Source organism: Balaenoptera acutorostrata, chromosome 16, assembly GCF_949987535.1.
Source record: "Balaenoptera acutorostrata chromosome 16, mBalAcu1.1, whole genome shotgun sequence".
Lineage (NCBI taxonomy): Eukaryota > Metazoa > Chordata > Mammalia > Artiodactyla > Balaenopteridae > Balaenoptera > Balaenoptera acutorostrata.
In genome coordinates, this window is record NC_080079.1 from 16,496,851 (window position 1) to 16,510,011 (window position 13,161).

The window sequence follows — 13,161 nt, forward strand, 5'->3', positions numbered from 1 at the left end:
ACAGCTCTTTCTCATCAATGATTCCAAAGCAGATGTAACTGCAACCATGATATCAAAGCCCGTTCTACAGGCACAAGAAAAGAACGATTCTTTAAGTACAAACTCCAAGTTTAACAGAATTCGACAATGGGCAAATCAAGAGACATCAAAAGAGTTATCTCTGGATTCGACACCATTCCTTACTTTAAAAAGCTTCTGGAAACAACATGAATAGAAAAGGACCATCAAGTTTTAAACAAAGTATTTCCGACCTAAAGCCTACAACTTAATGGTGAAATACAATAGAGGGTAGTGTTTAGATCAGGTCATCCCCTACCTGTCTAGCCTCTCAGAATCCCTCTACCCTCCCCTACTTGTTGCTCTGCTATGTCTTTGACTATGCTGAACCCGGTCCCCAGAACGCCCTCGCTCTCTCATCCACCTGGTCAACCCTTTCCTTCCTAGTCATCCTTCACAATTTGCCTCAGCTGATTCCGGTTTGGTCTGTTTTTCCCAAGTCCTGTTTCATAATCTCCAGCTGGGGCTTCCATAAATTGTAACTTGTATCTACTGCTTTTAAGGACTTATCTGTGTGTGCCCTTCACTGAAAATAAGGTACACATACTGTTGCAAAGCGCCTCTGAGAAACCTCTAATCAGACATCATGTGGGCTTGTTGTTTTCCTATTACTCCTTGAAAATACTAAGTGTTTGCGCAGGAGAAGTAATATAAGTGGACAAACAACTCTTATTTTTAAGTAGTGACCTATAGCTTTGTCTTTAGCCTGAAGATAAAACTTCTGCCTATCTTCCCAAAACTGCTCAGGAAAAAAAAGGCAACAGATAGCTGAAACTGGTATGAGTAATAGCTAAATGTTATTTGACCTTATTTTAAATAGAAGATAAAGAAAGAGCAGAAAAATCCTCCCTCGTGGTGTCCTAAAACTTCTATCTCTGCTCTAAATCAGGCCCAGCCTAATTCAATGACAGTACAGAAAAGATAATGAAATTTAAAAAAAGAAAGAAAGAAAAGAAATACACAAGCAGACCTACAGGTGGGGAACTCTCAGGGGACCAGATCCTGGGAAGATCTCTACTAGAAGGCCGGCAGATGGGCAGCTGTGGCGGGAGATACTGCAGCTGTCAGGGAAAGCATACCTGTGGCAGGTATGTTCAGGTATACCTAAACTGAAGGATCAGATTGAGAACTACTATGATGGATGCAGTAAGACAGAAATACTGTGAAATTACAAAAGGAAAATAACTTCCAGGGGATGCTGGGTGGGGATGTGAATACTGAGTAACGCTAGACTCTGTACAAGAAATATAAAGAACATGCATTTAAATTATTAGGGTAGGCTTCCCTGGTGGTACAGTGGTTGAGAATCCGCCTGCCAGTGCAGGGGACACGGGTTCGATCCCTGGTCCGGGAGGATCCCACATGCCGTGGAGCAACTAAGCCCGTGTGCCACATCCACTGAGCCTGTGCTCTAGAGCCCACGTGCCCCAACTGCTGAAGCCCGCACGCCTAGAGCCCATGCTCTGCAACAAGAGAGGCCACTGCAGTGAGAGGCCCATGCACCGCAATAAAGAGTGGCCCCCGCTCATCGCAACTAGGGAAAGGCCACGCGCAGCAATGAGGACCCAACGCAGCCATAAATAAATAAATACATACATACATAAAATTTTTAAAAAATTATTAGGGCAACTACTGCAAGGACAAAAACAAAGCATAACTTTAAAATCACAATCCAACAGGGGAAAAAAAATTCAAGTATGGTAAACAGAAAACATCAAATAAGATGACAGACCCAAGCCCAAGTAATCTAAATATCAATGATTCAGTCTCAAAATAGAAAATGAGAGATAGACCCAGGGAGAAAAATATCCAGATATGTACTGTGCACAAAAGGCACACATTAAAACAAAATACATGGTAAGCTTGAAAATAAAAGAACTAAAATATGTGCTATGCAGATAACCAAAATAAAGTTGGGCTGCTAATATTAATAGCATTAATAGCAGATAAAATAGAACTCAAGGTAGAAAATATTGGGATAAAGAGAGGTATTTTACATTGGTAAAAGAAACCCTCCCAGGAGACAGAGCGGCCAGAAATCGCTGACTCACAATGACATCGCCTTGAGATGTATAAAGTAAAAACTGATTAGAGGAGAAATTCAGTCACAATAAGGACACACCTGCTTTAGACACATACTAGTCAACAGATAGAAAACAAGCAGTGATATATATTTTACTAACACAGTAAACTTGATCTAATAGGAACCAATACAACCAAGAACATTCATTTTTCCAACACTGAGACATAATGGACTACGAAGTTCACTTCAACTAACTCCAAAAGAAACTAGTACCAAACAGGCCATGTTCACTCATCACACTACACAAACCTCCATCTCAGATTTTGCTTCCCAGAGAATCAGTGTGCAACACCCACACTGGATGAGGAGTTTGGGTTTTATTTATTTTTTTATTTTGGGGGATCTTAGTTCCGCGACCAGGGATCAAACCCGTGCCCCTTGCATTGCAATCTCCCAGCCTTAACCACTGGATGACGAAGGAAGTCCCTTTTTTAAAGTGGTAAAATACCATAAACAAAATGATAGCAAACATGATTAAATGAACAATTAAAAACTTACAAAAAATAGCAAAGAGGTCAGAAAATAAGTACTAACACAAAGATGACAAATTTGATACCTTTTAAAAAGTGGGATAAATAGTAAAAACATCCAGAAACTGTAGCAGACACTGTGGGTAACTGACCCAAACACCACCTTCTACTTCTGATTTGCCAGCTTGAGTTAGAGACAATACTGGCCACAATCAGAGTTCTGAGTGGAGCTTCTCAGAAAGCTCTGTCCTTTCCTGATGAACAGGGACAGATTTGGCTAGCAGGGTCTTTCACTTCTTTCTTCCTGCAACACGGACCTGAGGCCTGAAGATGTATCACCCACAATGCAATGAGAAAGCAATAAGCATGAGAAAGCAGCACACCCTCAGGACAGTGGAGAGGAGAAGGCAGAGTATGGTGTCCCTGGCAGAAGCCCTGACTCCAGCCCTGATCTGCCTAGGCACAGACTTGCTGTGGCATCAGAAAAATACACCTTTGGGTTTTCTGTTATTTGCAGCCCAATGGACACAGATACCAATAAAATAAATGAGCAAAAGGCATGAAAGGATACATAGAGGATGAAGATTCATTGATAAACATAAGGGGGAAAACATTCAACCTCATCTGTAACAAAAAAATTCAAGTTGAAATAACTATATATTATTTTCTATACAGCATAGGTGCAATTAAAACACTCATTACTGGAGGGAATATAAATTAATATGTTCTGTCTGAGAAATAAGTTGGAGATTTATATATGTACATGTGTATTATACATAATATAGTTATATAATATATATGTGCATATTATACATATATAATAACATATAATATATATTCTTAAAAATATCCATAGCCACTCACCTGACAAGTCTATTCTAGAAATCATCCCACTGAAATAATCTTAAATATCAAAAAATACGGCATGTATAAATATCCATTTAAAATAGAAAAAAAAGGAAAAAAGAAAGTTAACAGTGATGCTTCTACTACACAGAATATTACACTACCATTTAGAATCACAGTTTTCAAAAACATTGTAAAACGTCTATTAGAATGGCAAGTGAAAGATCAGAAAAACACTGTATATTCAGTATAATAACTGCAAAATAAAAAAGAACAAAACTCTATGTAAAAAAGATGACTGAGATACATTAAATTTTAAATAACAGTGTTCTGGGGTAGGTAAGTTGAGGAAATCTTTTTCACTGTCTTTTTCATTTTCCAAATTATATTTAAGGATGAATTACTCATATAAAAAATCATGTTAAAGATTAAAATATCACTGCATGTTCAATCAAACTTTTTTTCGTAAACTGTGGTTAATTTTAAACCAAGTAAAAGATCACAGTAATATTTAAACCACAAAACCAGGGTACAGACACTGTCTCAAGACACCATTGGGATCCTCAATACACAGCCTTTAAATCCTGAAATAGCTTTCCTAACTTTGTCCTTATTAATAAGTAAGGCTGACAGTCAATCCGTAACTCCTTACTACCCTGTAGAGTTACCTATAGACAATTATTTTAAGTTGCCTGAGTGCAGGAACCATGTCTTACTAAAACAATTAACAAAAAACCCTCTGATTTCCCACAGTGCCTACCACGGCGTCTGGTACAATGCGGCACTCAAAAGATACTCGTATGATAAAACTATCTAAAATGCACTATTGCACTGTTTTCCTGACAACCTGGACAGGGAAAGTTAAAATTCACTGTCTGAAATTTCATCTAGCAATCTTAAAGGGAGAATTACACCATGCTATGAGGTTTACTGAAATTTAATAGCAATACTTTATGTCTTACCTCAACTCTTCCAAAGTCCAAAAATTAATAAAGTTATTTGACTTTAGGAAGGATAACAGAATCAGTTTTAGACCCAATGTAAAGTGTGAGCAGCAAACAAAAAGGATTTAAGCTTAAAAGAAGCTCCACCTATGGTGGACTACTCAGGTTAGAATTTAGGTTATCTCACTTGCCTCACCCAATTTAGGAACTTTCATTACAACGCCCAGGGCAAACAGACATCTAGCCCTGTCCTATAACTAGAAGCTTCTGACGTCCTTTCATTTTGGACGGCCAACCGTACTGCATGCTTCTTCATAAAATGGTTCTCTTCCCAAGTGACTCCTGTTGCTGCCCCGCGGCCCCAACCGTTCCAACATCTGAAATGGCCACCATGTCCACTTTCCTCCAGGTCCTTAACCTTCTAGACTTCTCACAATTCAGCACTTTCTCTAGTTCATCCGAAACCCTCATATAGACAGGACTCTCCTAACAGCACAGGATTCTAGATGTGGGCCGACAAAGGGTCAACAGGAGAATCACACTATCCCTGACTCTCAAAGTTACTTCCGCCTGTGCACTAGCTTTTGGAGGGAAGCCTGGACTACTGTGAGTACCCGTAAAACTTGCAGTCATCTAAAATCCTTTGGAATTTAATTTTTTTTAAATGTGTAATTATCATACCATGCAATTGTCTTTTTTCTTTTGATTTATAGTTCTGTGAATTTTAACACATATATAGATTTATGTAACCACCACAATTGGGATACAAAATACACTTTTAAAGCTGAATTTTAACATTAAAAAAAACTAAGAATGTGCTTCATCGTATGTCAATCACTGGGGCATATCTGAATCTGGAGAGGGCAGGCCTTATACCATAGTTCTGTGTTTCCCAACCTTGGGTTGCAAACTTCTGGAATATACAGGTACAGAGGTGTGACAGATATTGCTTTGGGGGTCATACCTTGAGGACAGGCTAACCTCACACAGTTTTAAAATAAGCAGTTCCCCCATACACAATCCACTATTTTTTACACGCTACTAGTGATGAATAAAATATATTTATGATCATCCTCAAATCTACAGTAATTAGTTTCGTGTTTCCTTAGTCAACACTAGAGATTAATTAGAAGGGTTCGCAAATTTCTTTAAGGAATCACTGATGTAATAAAAGAGCAGTGGAATGAAAATAACTAACTTCTGCAGTTCTACAGGCAAAAATAAGGCCTTGGTTTCGTGTTGTCCTTTTGTTCTGTACTTCATGAATTGATCTCAGTAAGACTTGATGCTCCCCAAGGGGCAAAACCTTTCTTTTACTCCCTTGGAATCCAGCTACCCTTCCCCTATGAAGCCCGCAGCATCCCAGGATACACTGTAAACAGTGACATAAGGCCTCTCCTGTCTTTCCAAGAGACCACAACCTAGAGGCCAGAGTAAACCCACAGTGAGTTAATTCCTTTAATACCAAAAGTGCATGCAGCAGATACTTAACTAATACTTTTTCTTCTGTTTGCTTTTGTCCTCCTGGTAACCCCCTGCATTCAGAGAGAATGGCTATTCAAAGGAAACAGTTTTAAAGCTATGAAACTCAATGGTTCCACAGAACATGAGCTTTAAAGTCGGTCAGACCCAAGTCTGAGCAGTCTCACCTTCCTCATTTAGCTATGCTGCCTCAGGCAAATCACTTCACCTTCCTAGGATTCAGTGGCTGTGAAGTGTGGCCAGCAGTAGTAACTTCCTCAGAACACCTAATCATGAGGATTAAATGTGACACTGTATGTAAACTACCCAGCACAGTGGCAGGTCCTTACTCAATCCTTAAAAGGCAGCCGTTATTTTTACTTTACTTCTATACCGCTCCCACACACAAAGAATTTCTTCCACTCAGGTGGAATTAGTTTGCACACTGAAGACGAAAATAATTTGAGGATTAAAGTATTCCTATTTCTTTATTCCTACAGACAAGGAAGGGAGACCTGAGAAGGTTTAGTAACTCACCAAACCCACGAGGACCAGCGCCCTTACACAGTTAACGTGAAAATTCAGGTCACATTCCTAGGCAGTGCAATTGTGCATTCAATACCCGGACGGCTCGATAAGGGAACCAGAGGGCAACAGGGCAAGCATATTTATAGCAGGGCCTGAGTGCCAAGAAAAGCGACTAGTACATAGCAAACATGCTATAAATACGTGTTAAATGAACCAGTGCTGCCTCACCTATATGTAAGCGAATGCTGCGATGTATCTTCCTTTCTACAGTAGATAAGAAGTAGGAGAGAAAGTCTAAAAAGTATTGTTTGCACTGTAGCTTTGAGTTAAATGAAGACATTGAATCCACAAACCAAATTGTTTTAGAGTGAAGGGGAAAGAGGTCCTCCAATGGGATGCAAGTGGATGTTCACACTTAGGAGAGTCATGCTTGTTAGTGTTAACTATTTTCCAAATCTGCTGCAAGGCCCCCATTTGCCCAAAGCTCAACTCCCACGTCTCTCGCCCCTCCTCCCAATACAGGATCCTCCCCACCAAAACCTCCTACCCCAGACCTGCCTTCCCAGCCAAAGCTCCCAGGGCTTCTCCAACCTTCCGTACTCTCCCCACTTCCAGTCCCCTGGTACCCGCTCAACGCACAACCTCAACGCTCGACCTCAACGTCCAGAGCCCAACGTCCGACCCCCAACGACTGAAGCTCCGTAACCCTCACGCAGTCCCTTTCGCTTCCCCATGCGCCTGGGAATCCTGACCTGGAAAGAGGCAAAAGGGCCGCTGACCCCGACCAGTCTCTGAAGCCTGGCGGTGGTGGCACCCGCCCGTGTCCGCGAGCCCGGCAGCCAGGGGCGCTCGCTGCGCTTTCCTCGCTCTGGACGCCCAGGCCGCTCGCCAGCGCGCGCCTGCGCAGTCTGCACCCACGTGCTGCCGCTGCGCCCACGCGCTGCCGCTGCGCGTTGGGAGCTGCGCTCTGGGCCCGGGGGCGCCATCTTTGTGCTCTAGCGTCGGTACAAAAGCTGCAGGGTCAGAGGGAGGTCCACTGCGGAAACTTAAGATAGTCTTTGTTCTTGTTTCTTCTAGAAAGGAGTCCCTGGAAACTCCAAGGGCAAAAATGCAGACCTTGTCTCCGCAAGGGTCACTTGAGTTATATTAATCACTTAAAGTCTTAAAAAGTTTTCTCAAATCAATCAACTGCTTCTGCCTGCATGCGGAAACTAGGTACACGTGATCACACTGTTTGCCCTTAGAGCACGTAATTATAGGTTGATGTTGCTCAAAGAAAAAAACTTTTTAACTATTTTTTTTTTTAATTAATTAATTTATTTTTTATATTTATTTTTGGCTGTGTTGGGTCTTCGTTTCTGTGCTAGGGCTTCCTCCAGCTGCGGCAAGTGGGGGCCACTCTTCATCGCAGTGCGCTGGCCTCTCACTATCGCGGCCTCTCCCGTTGCGGAGCACAGGCTCCAGACACGCAGGCTCAGCAGCTGTGGCTCACGGGCCTAGTTGCTCCGCGGCATGTGGGATCCTCCCAGACCAGGGCTCGAACCCGTGTCCCCTGCATTGGCAGGCAGATTCTCAACCACTGCGCCACCAGGGAAGCCCTTTAACTATTTTTTGAACTATGACCTTTAAAAATATTCAGAAGAAAAAGGGTACCCTTATGTAACCATCACCCAGTTCAATATTATCAATTTATGGTCAATCTTGTCTGCATCTGTACCCCACATACTCTCCATCCATTGTTTTGAGGCAAATTCCGACTTGTATATTGTTTTCTTTTTAATAGATTTTTTTTTTTTTTTTTTTAGATTTTATTTTTAGAACAGTTTTAGAAATACAAATAGATTGAGAAGACAGTATGGAGAATTCCCACATAAGCCACACCCAGTTTCCCTTATTAGTAACATTATATTAGTAGGATATGTTTGTTACAATTAAGGAACCAATATTGCTACATTATTACTAAAGTCCATATTTTATTTAGATTTTCGTAGTGTTTACCTATTGTCCTTCTGAGCCAGGATCGCATTCAGGATAACACACTTATTTAGTTGTCATGTCTCCTAGGCTCTTGGCTGTGGCAGTTTTTCAGACTATCCGTGTTTTGATGGTCTTCTCGTCTTCCAGGAGTAATGGTGAGGCATTTTTGTACGATGCCCCATTGATGGAATTTGTCTGATGTTTTTCTCATGTTAAGAGAGTAGTTATGGGTTATTAGAAGGAAGACTACTGAGGTAAAGTGTCATTCCTATAGCATCATATGCAGGGTACATTCTATGAGCATGATTTATGACAGTTAATATTTTCCATGATCACCTGGCTAGTACTTGTCAGGTTTCTCTACTATAAAGTTACTTTTTTCCCCTCACTTTACATACTATACACTTTGGAAGAAGTCATTATGTGCCGTCTACACCTAAGGAAAGGGGGTTATGCTTCACTTCCTTAAGGGCAGAGTACTTACAGAAATGATTTAGAATTTTTTTAATATAAATTTATTTATTTTTGGCTGTATTGGGTCTGCATTGCTGTGCGCGGGCTTTCTCTAGTTGCGGCGAGCGGGGGCTACTCTTTGTTGTGGTGCGCAGGCTTCTCATTGCGGTGGCTTCTCTTGTTGCGGAGCCTCGGCTCTAGGTGCTCGGGCCTCAGTAGTTGTGGTACGCAGGCTCAGTAGTTGTGGCTCGTGGGCTCTAGAGAGCAGGCTCAGGAGTTGTGGCCCATGGGCTTAGTTGCTCCGTGGCATGTGGGATCTTCCTGGACCAGGGATCTAACCTGTGTCCACTGCGTTGGCAGGTGGATTCTTAACCACTGCGCCACCAGGGAAGTCCCTTCAGTTCTTTTTTGTTCTCCTTTGACATACTCCCATCAATATGGGGTTGTTTTTATTTTTTTGAGCACGTTCTTACTTTCTGGGATATTGTATCTTTACATCCATATATATTTAAGGATGTATTTTTAAAAGATTATGACTGTTAAAAAACATCACCAAAATTTATCCCACCTTTAAAAATAATTTCCTAATGTCATCAAATTAGTATTGAAAATTTCCAGATAGTCTCAAATGATTTTTAACAGTTGGTATGGTCAAATCAGATCCTACATTTGCATTCAGTGATGTATTTTAAAAAGATTTCTTGCAGCTTATGTATTGTAGTAACTGCAGTTTTTCTCACAATTTTGTTGATTACATCCTCTCTAGCAAGAATACTTCACAGGTGGTGTTGTGTTCCTCTACTGCTCCACATCAGAAGACACTTAATATCTAGTCCTTTCTCTTTGGGGGATATTAAAATTAACTTAGCAGGTTCTAATGTTGTCAGACCTATCCATGCACTGTAAAGTTTCCAGTCAGCTTTTCATCTAATGATTCTGGATTCACTGATGATCATTACCTGGATACATTATTTCACTAGGGTTTCCAAAATGGTGCTAGTCTATCTTTTCCTCTGCATTTATTACCTGAAATTCTATAAAGAAATTTCTCACATCAACTACTTGACTGAGATTCAGTTTGTAACAGAAAAGGTAGGATGCTTTATTCTTTTATCAGTTTTCAGAATGTGATGATTCCTTGGCATCCTCCAAAGGTGACCAATGACATTTAAAAAAATCAACGCTCATTGATTTTTAACCTGGTAGATGTATCTCAATTGCTGTTATTTTTGAATGCTAAAATTGTCCTATCTTTGACCAGTGGGAACACCTTTGAATTGGCTCCTGAATCTTTTTGACACAACTCCTATGATCTTTGCTTTCTTCTTTGCTTTCTGATACAACCAAAATGTCCTAGGCTTTCTTGTACATTTCTTGCCCCAGATGTAGATTTAGCCCTTGAGCGCCGAAGATCCCAGGTGACTTTTAGTGGGAAATTATATTTAGAGATGATAGGAGAATAGGGGTGTGCATTGGGTTGATCATTGTTCTAGGCCTTTCCAGTGGACAGCCTTTTTTTTTAATGGAAATGAAATGTGCCATGAGTTCATACTGATATTTCTAAATTCAAATTTAGGATTGTAGTGTTTTTACTTAATTTCTTTGATTTTTATATGTGTATTTCCTTTCTCCAATACTGAAAATCTTGGTTCCCAAGGATTACATATACGCTTTATACTAATATATTTCAGAAATAACAGTATGAATGTTATTACTGACAATATGCACACTGAAAAAGCTTAAAGTTTCTTTTTTTATTTTTCCCCTTGGAATAACATCTCAGTAGGAATATTTGGTCAATTTATTGTTTAAAAGTCAAATCATTTCTTGGGACTTCCCTGGTGGCGCAGTGGTTAAGAATCCCCCTGCCAATGCAGGGGACACCGGTTCGAGCCCTGCTCCAGGAAGATCCCACAAAGCCCATGTGCTGCAACCACTGAGCCTGTGCTCTAGAGCCCGCGAGCCACAACTACTGAGCCCACGTGCCACAACTACTGAAGCCTGTGCGTCTAGAGACTGTGCTCCACCACAAGAGAAGCCACCGCAATGAGAAGTCCACGCGCGGCAAGGAAGAGTAGCCCCTACTCGCTGCAACTAGAGAAAGCCCGAGCGCAGCAACGAAGACCCAACACAGCCAACAACAACAAAAAAAGCCAAATAATTTCTTTACTGTCACACTTTCACTGCAGCATGTGCTTTAATCAGTATCTTCATTTAAGGAGGGAGGTGCCGTTTCCTGTTAAAAGGAAAGAGGAACAGAGTTACAAAATGTTGAATTTTTTAAAGTGGGGTTTGTTTTTGGTTTTGTTTTTTGGGTTTTTCTTTTTGTTTTTGGTGGGGTTTTTTGTTTTTTTTGTTTTTTGTTTTTGCCAGCAGTTAGTATCAAAGAAGTTTAACCGAAAAAGAAGTTTTGCTTTATAAACTCTTGAATTGACTTGTCAGAATCAAGTATATTCACTCAGGAGTTGTATGTAAGAAATCTTAAAGAACAGCACTTAACTGGACAGAGTAGGTTTGCAAACTCTCCAGACTGAAACTTTTCACCTTCTCAGGACGCGATTAGGCAACTATATTGAATACACATCCTCCACCTACCCCCCCACCCCCCACCCCAGTACGCTTTTTAAAGTTTTTTTCTAATTATTGAGCAGCTCCAGCATGTCAACCCCCACGCTGCGCGCTGGGATGAGGACACTTCCAACGCTCAAGGCTCACAGTGCAGTACAGGAGACGAACACACCCACAGTTTATTATTAAACAATGGCAGTAGGGGCCACGCGGTGGACTCGAACGCGGTGTTCTGGAAACCCCCAGAACCTCTCCCAGAGATGAACTGTCTGACGGGCAGGTAGGCTGCTCCTGCTGACACCGCCCACGTCAGGTGCAAGACTTACGCATCAAAGCTTGTTAAGTCACAATTTTGAATTCTCATTTTTATAACTTTATGTCCTTGACTATGATGAGTAAGGGCCAAAGAGTTCAGAGGGATCATCTCCAAGGAGTGCGTCCTGCAGGAAGCAATAACCTGCTTGGGCCGGGGAGGGGCGTGAGAGGTAGGACGGGACTACAGGCGGGAGAGCCGGTTCGTCGGGTCTGCCGGGGATGGCGGGGGGGCGGGGAGTGGGTGCCCAGAAAGTCGAACTGTCGTGCCGGGCGCTCCGGAGGTAGGAGACAGCGCTGCGCCGGCCCCGCCCACTGCAGACAGGTTACCCAGGCACCAAGGGGCGTCGCGTCACGCGGCCCGCGCCGCGATGATTGGCTCCTCCAGGGAGCCCCGCCCCCTCAGCTGTAGCGGGGCCGGCTTCAGCGTCGCCGCCATCTTTGTTGATGTGTCAGCTCCGCGGGGGCTTGGGGAAGCCGCGGCGGAGGGAGCGTGGTGTCGGCCCTGTTCCTCACCGCTGCCCCCCCCTCCCCCGCACTTCCTGGTCTGCTGGACCCCGTTATGGAGAAGTTGGCCCCTAAGCGGGAATTCCAATGGCCTCTTTAGGGGTGTGGCCTAAGGCTCGAAGAAGTGGGGTAAGTGCCTGAGGGATGCCCGGGGCGGGCCGGGGAGTCGCGGTGGCGGCGCGGCGCGGCGGGCTGCCCACCTTCCGCGCCGTCCTGCAGGTCCCGGGGCGGTTCCCTGCCTGGCTTCTCGAGGGAGCGAGGCGAGCGCTGGGGGAAGGAGTTCGGAATCCCCTCCTCTCCCTGCCTCCCTCCCTCAGTCCCGGGCGCCGGGACAGGAGGCGGCCGAGGGGTCGCCGGGGGCCGTGAGTGCCGCGCCTCCAGAGCGGTGCCTAGAGGGCGGCGGAACTTGGGCCGCTTGCCCCGTCTCCTAATGCGAACTGTAGCTAAGCCCTACCTGCTCGGCCATCCCCCATAGACTCAGTCGCCTATTTCTCCTTTCGTCTCCAAGTTCACTGTGTTCGTGTTTTATGTTGACTGTTAGCGACTTTTTAAACTCTCTTCCAAACACTTCCATTACTGTGATTTTAAGTAATTTAAAGACGATTCTTTGGGATTGCGGATATGAGAGAAATCGTTCTTGGGGTTTATGTTGCCTTTTTTCCAAGGACATCAAGGCATTTGATAAACCTTGGTTGGTAAGGATCATGTTTCAAATTTGAGCCTCTATCAAACTTGTAAAATGGTAAAACCCCTTCTACATGTTCCCTAGTAGCAGTCTTGGGGAACAGGTGTAATTATTGCTTGGCTGTTAACAGTTTAATAACTTGAGCTAATATTTACATTTTGATATTGTTTAGAGGAAAGAGGCCTGGATTTGGAACATTTGGATTACCTTTGACATGATAATCTTGTTACCTAGGAGCGTTGTTTAGAAGGCCATGCAGCCCCAGGCGTT

The 13,161-nt window shown here is 42.9% G+C and overlaps 1 protein-coding gene across 1 annotated transcript in view; it reads left to right on the forward strand.

Moving 5' to 3' along the window:
- Positions 1 to 12,164: 12,164 nt before the first annotated feature.
- The window catches only part of CCDC186 (coiled-coil domain containing 186), a 46,053-nt gene continuing 45,056 nt past the window's right edge, over positions 12,165 to 13,161 (forward strand). Inside the window, exon 1 of the mRNA XM_007173120.3 lies at positions 12,165 to 12,335. The gene's annotated coding sequence lies outside the window, so the exon portion shown is untranslated. The remainder of the gene's footprint in view (positions 12,336 to 13,161) is intronic.